This window comes from Neofelis nebulosa, chromosome 9, assembly GCF_028018385.1.
Source record: "Neofelis nebulosa isolate mNeoNeb1 chromosome 9, mNeoNeb1.pri, whole genome shotgun sequence".
Lineage (NCBI taxonomy): Eukaryota > Metazoa > Chordata > Mammalia > Carnivora > Felidae > Neofelis > Neofelis nebulosa.
In genome coordinates this window covers 130877549-130886649 of record NC_080790.1, presented here as the reverse complement: position 1 = coordinate 130886649, position 9101 = coordinate 130877549, and the positions used below count along the sequence as shown (strand labels likewise).

The window sequence follows — 9101 nt, the reverse complement described above, 5'->3', positions numbered from 1 at the left end:
GTGTCATTCAAATAATCACGTTCTCCTTAGAATAAAGTTAGGAAGCACAGAATTCACCCATCGTACCATCACATGGAGGTAAGGATTATTAATATTCTCCATATATAATATATGCACATTCATATGGATGCACATATATACATTCACATGTATACATTTTCATTTATATATATAATCCGTCTGTAGGCAGATGGGTTTGTTTTTCACAAAACCAAGATCACACCAGGCATGTTACTTTATCACCTTATTTTCTACCCAACAATATATCTGGAGCATCTTTCTATAGCATTACATAAAGTGGTGTGGCAATTTTATGACTGCTTAGAATTTGCCACGTGTCTATGCCACGTGGTTGTCTCCGGTTGGACCTCAACTTTTCTCCAAATATAAACCCTCCGGCACACACCCTGGCAGGTACATCTTTGCACACGTCTCCCGCTACTTCTTAGATTACTGCCCATAAGGAAAATGGTTGGGGTCAAAGGTTATGCCCGCCCCTAAGGCCTCCTAAGAATCCAGGCGCTCCTACTAGCCAGCAGTGTGGACGAGGACTCGTTTCCCCACCCGCAACCCACAGGGAGTATTCTTATCTTTTCTTTTAAATCCTGGCCTGTCTTTCAGCCAGGGAAATAAAACAATAAAACTACATCTTGTTTTAATGTGCTTATCTTTTATTACCAGTGAAATTGAATTTCTTCCAACGTCAGCCAGGGGCAGCCTGTTTTAGGCTTCTTGAACGTTACCGCAGTGTCTCTAAGGGCACAAAACACCCCGGGGCGGGGGGGGGGGGGGGGGTTCTAGCCAGCATAGGACTGGGAGGCGTTTGGCCAGTGGGCCTCTGCCAGAACGGGCTGACTGGTCCCCCCAGGACACACTGCCCAGCTGCCGGGGTCCTAAAGGACCTCAGAGGTGGGCCGAGACTGGACGAAATTCCCTGCAACCCAGACACCCCAGGGTGGCATTCGGCCCTGCTCTGGTTTCTGTCAACTTGACCTCCGCTAAGGCTGAACCGCGTGGCTGTTGAGCCTGGACTCAATACAGAGCTGGCTCGTGGGCCAGGCCCCTCACCTCCTCCCTCCACCGGCCCAGTACGCCCAGTACGGCCAAGAATGTCTCCCCGTGCTCACGGAGAAGGCTGCTGGTGCGAACCTCTCCCTGGGGCTGGCAGGGGGAGGGGGCTGTGTGTAAACACGGGTATGGCTTTCGTTTCCCTCCCTGATGACAGTCTTGAAGCCAGAAGTTAGATAAGATGCAACTCAGGCATCTATTCACTCACAAGCCTGCTGAACCTGTTCCCACTTTGCAAACTGAGGACCTGTTTCTCATTTATGTGCTCAGTGGGGGGGGGGGGGGGGGGGGGGAGACAGGCCATCCCCCTCCTGTGATGGGCATTATGTGCAGAGACATCTGCTGTCCACCTCCCCAGCGTCCCTCCCTCTCCCATGGAAGCAGCACCTCTGTTCCCCCCGCCCAGACCCTCCTCTTCTCCTTCCCACGCCCCACCTCCAGTGTGTGGAAGAGGCTGGGCTCTGGATTCAAGTCCCATGCTGCCAGGTGCCAGCTTAGCTTCTCAGAGTCTCAGTTGGCTCATCAGTAAAATGGGGGAATAATACCTATCTCACAATGCTGTTTTGAAGATTAAATGAGAGCATGTTGGTTAACATCATTTTGGAAACAACAATATGTAGAGGCGATTTTGTTTGTATTGTACAACTACCTGATTGAGTAACTGGCTGCATTTTAGTCTAACCACTTCTCAAATGCAAGGCAGCAGTGGGAAAGCCTTGGAAGAGATTACAGTTATTTAGTCTCCATGCCTCCCTCGGGCCCTTCTGTGGCCTCAGGTATGGGTCGTGACACTCTAGGCACGTGATCACTGATATTTGTTGGCTTGAACTGAGATAAGGTAGGTATGAACCTTCGAGTTCCCTCTAGGCTGCAACAGCTCAGTGGTCTGTAACTTGGCGGCTGGACCTTGTCTTTTATCCAACCATTCGGCAAGCATTGGTGAGCCCCAAATGTGAAGTTCTATGCGGAGGAGATCCCAAGAAGAGCAAGGCAAGACACCACGGTCAAGGCGCATCATGCAGAAGAGGACAAACCCAGACACCCTAGCCTGCACCGACAATGGCCAGACCATATATGACAACAGAACTCGGACCCCACAACACGGTGGGACTTGATCAACAACCAGCAGCTTCCAAATCGGTCCCTGCGTGCCCATTTCACACAATCTCCGTATGAGACTTGCTTCAACAGAGGTGCCATCCAGCTGTGAATGAAGGGGGGCCGGGAGGCAAACCCAGAGCATTCTTACCACCGGGCTCTGCGGCCTGGCCTGGGAGGAAGGGAGAAAGAGAAGAAGGAGAAGAAAACAGGAGAAGGAGAACACTAGGCGCTCAATAAAGAATGACACATTCTCTCCCACACACACGTTTTGAACAGCCACATCTTCCTTACAGTAAAATTAACTCAGTCTAGCCAAACTTGGGGACATTCAAGTCACCTGGAGGCTTGTTAAGCCCTTGGCTCCTAAGCCCTGCCTCTAGTGCCTCAGTCAGCCTGGGCTGCCACGGCCAAGTACTGCAGACCGGTGGTTAAACTATACACACGGATTTGTCACAGTTCTGAAGGCTGGAAGTCTGAGACCAGGTGCCAGCATGGCTGGGCTCTGGTGACAACCCTCTTCCTGGCTTGCAGACGGCCCCTCCCTCGCTGCACCGTCCTGCGGTGGAGGAAGAGCTCAGGCGTCTCTTCTCATCAGGGCATTAATCTCATCACGAGGGCTCCACCCTCGTGACCTCCGCTGAGCCCAATGACCTCCAAAGGCTTCATCTCCAAATATCATCACCTTAGGAGTCAGAGCTTCAACATACAAATCTGGGGTGTGGGGGGATCACTAGTCAGTTCATTCTGCACCCCCTGGCTCCCAAAATTAATATCCCTCTCACACGCAAGATACATTCATTCCATCCCCCCACCCCCCAAGAGTTTGAACTCTTCCGGCATCAACTCTAAAACCTGAAGCCCAAAGTCTCATCTAAATATGATCTTTCAGGTGTGAGTGAGACCCAGGGTACGTACAACTCATCCTGAGGCGGAGGTCCTCTCCAGCCGTGAGCCTGTGACACCAGACAAGCTGCGTGCACCTGAAACACAATGTTGGGACAGGTGTAAAATAGACGGTCTCAGCCCAAAAGCAAGGAATGGAAAGAAGGGGTGGCACATCTAAAACGCAGGAAGGTGATTCCGGGAGATTTAAGGCTTGAGAATAATCCTGAATCGGTGGGTCTGAGCTGGGGCCTGGGAATCTACAGTTTTCATCTATGTTCTCAAGGTCCCTGCGCCTCAAAATGTGGTCCTTGAACAGCAGCTTGGTTGTCACGTGAACCTGTTGCAAATGTAGACTCAGGTCCCACTTTCAACCCACCAAGTAAGAATCTATATTTAAACAAGACCTACAGTGTTTCTTGTGCACGTTACGGTTTGAGAAGCCCTGTTCCCAGTGATTCTTATTTAAGGAATCCAAGTACCACTTGAAGCAGAGCGCCTGGGTGGCTCCGTCAGCTAAGCGTCCGACTTCGGCTCAGGTCGTGATCTCACGGTTCGTGAGTTCGAGCCCCGTGTTGGGCTCTGTGCTGACAGCTCAGAACCTGGAGCCCGCTTCGGATTCTGTGTCTCCTTCTCTGGGCCCACTCCCCCTCCCCCTCTCGCTCATGCTCTCTCTCTCTCTCTCTCTCCCACTGTCTCAAAAATAAATAAACATCAAATACCACTTGGAGCATAATAAAACAATAGCGAACGACCGACAAGGCCGTGTTTGTAGTGCTTGATGTCTAGTAATTCATTTATGAGTCAAAACAATTCCATGAGGCAGAGACTATTATTATCCCCATTTCATAGATGAGAAAAGTGCGACACAGAAAGACCAAGGTCTCAAAGTTGGCCTGGGCTGAAGCTGGGACGCCAGCCCAAGCGTCACTGGCACCTGCTGCTGGTACTCAGCTGGCATGCTCACTTGGGAACAGACAAGCCCTGAATCGTCCTGGCTGCCCTCCAGGGCCCAGACGCCTCAACCAAGGCATTCAGCACCTCTGCCAAAGCAGCAAGAGGTACACGGCTCCAGGATGTCCTACAGCTAAATAACGCACGCAAATTACATCGATTTTCAGGAAGAAAGTGGCTGTGCAAATTTGGGTATAATTATTACATTTTTTAACTCAGCCAATTTGGAAAAAAAAAAATCAGTGCATGCAGGGAGACACCCTGGGGGCTCACGTGAGCCTGACAATTAAGTCAATGCTCTATCTCCAATCTGCTCTGGGGATTACATTCCAGAAGGTTCTGGGGCAAAAAAAATGGAGGGCAAAGCAGGTAAAGAGCCATTCATCCTGGCCTCCATCTGTAAGGACTCATTTGGACATTTTCATGTGGTCTGCCCTCTGGACTGAAACTATTTTATAAAACCAAGCTGTGTTCTCTGAACTTGAAATGTCAAAACAAAAAAACATAAAACAGGGCTGAATTGCTTCAGCGTGCCTCATTTCTGCCTGCCAGCGCTCTTCTCTTTGCGACTTTGTTTGTATCCAGAGATTCTTTGCTCCTACCACTGTTGCAACTGAGTTATTGGGTTGTCATGCTCCCAAGTGACATCAGCCTTTGGATTTAGTCCCACTTCCCCAAAGACAAACAGCCATAGGATGATCAGAAGTCATTAATGTCCTTCGGCCAAGGAGAGCCCCAAAGTAGATTAATATAACCATCATCCTGAGAGGTCGTTCTCCCCAAGGCTTCTGGGGGCACAATCCTGAGAATGGATGAAGCCATTAGCTGCTTGTTCATAAGTCAGAAGGCTTTAGCAATGCATATTGTAAGACAAAACAAGGCTGGCAATCAGTGTCAGCAGTAGGAGCTTAAGGCTTTCTGTGTCCTAGCAGAAGACAGAGAGCCATGTCCCTCTAGAGATGGATGGCTAAGGGCCTGAATTCTTGAGGACCTTAGGAGATGCCCCCTTGTCCCCGCCCCCCACCAAGTTCTATGAAACAAGAAAGACCAGGGCAATAAATGAAGATATCACACATGCAACAGAAACAGAATGGACTGAGTTTAAATGCCAGGAAAAGGATTCCCTATTGATCAAAAAGGATTACGTGTTTGTACATCTCAGCAGAGAGCAGACCCTCCTTCCAAGAGGCAGAGAGTGACAGATTGGGCCTCGGAGCAGCCCCGGGCCCACCAGTCAAGGCTGAAATCCGTTGGTCTCTGGCATGTACACACAAAGCATGCTGGCAAAAGCTGAGCCCGGCCAATCGGAACTGTGGCCAGGAGACTGCCCTTTGGGACAGGCCCATTGAAAGTCTGACCAAGCTTGGGGCGCCTGGGTGGCGCAGTCGGTTAAGCGTCCGACTTCAGCCAGGTCACGATCTCGCGGTCCGTGAGTTCGAGCCCCGCGTCAGGCTCTGGGCTGATGGCTCGGAGCCTGGAGCCTGTTTCCGATTCTGTGTCTCCCTCTCTCTCTGCCCCTCCCCCGTTCATGCTCTGTCTCTCTCTGTCCCAAAAATAAATAAAAAACGTTGAAAAAAAAAATTTAAAAAAAAAAAAAAAAAAAAAAAAAAGAAAGTCTGACCAAGCTCAAGCACAGTTTTTAATAAAAGGTAAAGAGCTCACGGCAGCACCGTTTATAACAGAGATAAAAAGTTGCATGATCAACAAGAGGCTGGCTAAATGAATGTGTATCTAACCATACAGTGAAAATTAGACTTCAAAGAGTATCCAATAAATTGGGAAAACACTTACGACATATATTAAGCAGGGGGAAAAAAAGCAGGACCCAGAGCATATAACAGATTTTTCTGTGTATATATAGATACATTTTTTAAGACCATAAAAAAAAAACAAAAAAACAAATAAACAAAAAATCAGAAACAAAACAAAAAACCCTCGAAGAATAATTGCCAAAATGTTAAAAGTATCTATCTTTAGTGAAAATAGCCGGGGGGGGGGGGGGGGGTTCTTTCTCATATCTGTCTGCATTTTCTAATTTTCTATAGAAAGCATGTATTACTGTTAGAATTCTAAAGGCTGACATCGAAAATACTGTTTTTGATGTTGCTTCCTAGTAACACTTACTGCTTATTGAGAGATTAATATATGCCTTACATGCATGGTTTTGCTTAGAGTTAAAAAAAACTGGGGGCACCTGGGTGGCTCAGGCAGTTAAGCGACCGACTCTTGATTTCTGCTCAGGTCATGATCTCAAGGTTCATGGGTTCGAGCCCCGCATCAGCAAAGCCTGCTTGGAATTCTCTCTCTCCCTCTCTCTCTGGCCCTTCCCACGTTCACAGTCCTCTCTCTCTAAAAATAAATAAAGTTAAAAAAAATTGGTTAACTATTTTTAAAAATTGAGAGAGAGAGAGAGAGAGAGAGAGAGAGACAGGCTTCACTGACCGGTACAGGTCAGCTGCCTGGAGCAGAGAGCCCCATAAAAGTGAGAGAGGCCTGGGACTCATAGACCCCATTAAGCAATAGTGCTGAGCACTTTGAAGCCACACTTTGGGCAGTGCCCACCCTGGGTGCGAGCCCGTTTCTGAGTTCCCTCTATGTAGAGTCTGGCTTGGCTGTCAGCAGTCAGGGTGAGAAGTGATTCACAGCCCCCAGCCCCACAGCCCCACCCTACGCCATCCCTGCTTTCCTGGGACTCGTTTTGACCACCACACGGCCTTCAGACCCAGACGCAGGCCAGCGGTTCTCAGCCCCATTAGGATCATCTGGGGAGTTTCAAAATCATACTCACGTTTGGTCCACTCCCGGAAATTCTGGTTCATTCGGCCAAGGCGGGCCCAAGGGTGGGTATTCTATGCCAGCTCCTCCCCAGGCGGCCCTAATGTCTACGTAGGGCTAACCGTCACTGCACACTGGGCCACCCACAATGAACCGAGTGCTGGGGATGGTGGGCTCCACAGGGGTGGATGTGGGATTCGTCTGGCAAACAGAGACACCAGGGGAAAGCCTGCAGGATCGCTGAAAGGCCTAAAAAGCTCAGCTCGGAGAGCGCACGGAAAGTACATGGCAAATGTCACTTCCTTCCCCAGAGTCAAGCACACTGGCTCACTTGTCACCCACACCTGTGATCTCATTTAGTCCTCAGAACAGTTCTATAAGGTAGATATCATCATTGTCCCCATTTGAAAGGGAAAGGTGACATCTTTCTCAAGGTCGCCAGCTAGTTAATAGTGGAGCTGGGACTTGAACTTGGGGTGTTGGGGCTCCAGAGCCCCAGGCTCTCAATCTCTTCTTTATTTTATCTTTCTGCTTAGAGAGGAGGCCAGGCTGTCCTCCAGTCTTACGTGGCTGTCCCCCTGTCTTGAAGGCCAGTCTCGTCTCTACCTGCTGGTGGTAACCCAGCCAGGAAACAGCTCTGGTCCTTTCTAGGCACTTACAGAGCCCACACTGAATGCCCTTTCATCCATTCCTTTCTCGTTCTGCTGTTCGGCACACATCTGCCGAGCATCTACCTTTCCAGGTACTTGCCTGACACTGGATATAAATGCTGGGGAGCCTTGGGGGAGCCTGAGATCCGACAGGGGAGACCAAAAACAGACAAACTGCAGTGACAGCCCCAAAGCAACCTTCTGTCGCACCCTGAGCACAGCAAGAAGCCAGCTGGTGTGACCAGATCCGTCTGGCTGGCCGTGAGTGGAAGATGCATTGGCTGGGGAGCTTGTAGTGAAGTCCGGGAGGCCAGGGAAAAGGCTAAGGTTGGAGGCAGAGGAAAGAACCAGGTGACACAAGAAGGGGTCTGGCCCAGCATGGGTGAGGGTGGACATCTTCCAAAGAAACTTGCTGCCCACTGGATGGATGAGTGGTCGACTTGCTTCGGCCCCTATGACATCTGCACTATTTTACCCTGTGGCTGGTTTAGAGTAAGCACTGCTTCCAGAGTCACGTACAGAATGTTTAACAATCAGGAGCCTCTGGAGGGCTGACCAATCAGAACGGATTATGACTCCTGGGCTGGGGCAGGGTCTCCCACTAAGCCAGGCATTAACCCTTTCACTGCTGGGTAGTGTGGATTTCCCGGTGGGGCAGGGGATGCTGGCCTGGGTAGAGGAAGGCACTCCAGGGGCTTGAGATGAAGCTCAGCATTTGTTGTCAATATTTTAAGAACTAGTATTAAAACCAAATGGTTCATACCAGCCAAGGCTTGCCCCCTCACTAGATTTTCAGCCTCTAGAAATCGAGGCTAGACTTAGTGAAGACGGATTAGCTAGAAATTAATCAAACGGGCAGCCCGTCCCCGGCGACAATCCCCTTGTGAAGTCCTGGGCCCCCTTTGGGGCAGGTGTCCAGGTTGACAGCTCAATCTGGAATCTCTGAGATGAAACGCAGAGCCTGCTGGAACTGACTCCTGGGCGTGCAAGGGCTGTGTGTCCTCCGAGCCCAGGACTCTGGAGGAGAAGGTGTGATCTGTGGAGGATCCCTCCCCCCACCCCGGGAGAGGCTGTTCCGTGCAAGGACACACTGATGGTGAGTGGGCGCTCTGCTCCTGGGCAGACAGGCCTGGGAGCCCAGCCCAGAAGGATGAGGCGGGGCCACGAGGGAGCCCAAGCCACTCCTCCTTGTTTTTGTCCTGCACTTTGTCATGTTGAAGTTCTGACATTTTGCAGTGGGGGAAAGAAAAAAAAATGGAAAAGATCACGGTTAGGAACAAAGAGGCAAAGAAATCGGAGTGGCACTGGGCTTGCTCTGGCCTCCTCTTACCCAAGCAGGTACTCTGTTCCCCACCTACGACATGGGTAGAATTTCTTCTGCCCCCTTTGTTCTTCAGGAGGATATTCGGAAGATGGATGAGATTATATTAGTAGCCACCATTTTCGTGGGTTCCTCCTGCCTCCCTCCCTTCTTCCTTCTCCTTCTTCCGGAGGCATTTGTCAAGCACTAATTTGGATAATGGGAGCACACGTACACAAAGCCCTGCCATTGGGAGTCTGTGTGTCTCTAGTAGGCTCCTTCACCTCATCCTGGCCACCAGCCTGGAGGTGGTGTTCTTTTTGTCATCCTGACGCTCAGAGAGAATGACCCACGGAGGCTACACTGCCAGT

At 50.1% G+C, this 9101-nt stretch overlaps 1 long non-coding RNA gene across 1 annotated transcript; it reads right to left on the bottom strand.

Annotated features, from left to right (window-relative positions):
• Positions 1–1504: 1504 nt before the first annotated feature.
• Positions 1505–8241, bottom strand: LOC131485943 (uncharacterized). Its single transcript, XR_009249095.1, has 3 exons — positions 7641–8241; positions 3085–3149; positions 1505–2338 (listed from the first exon to the last, which is right to left on the bottom strand). It is a non-coding gene; the product is annotated as an uncharacterized LOC131485943 (long non-coding RNA).
• Between the last annotated feature and the right edge of the window lie 860 nt (positions 8242–9101).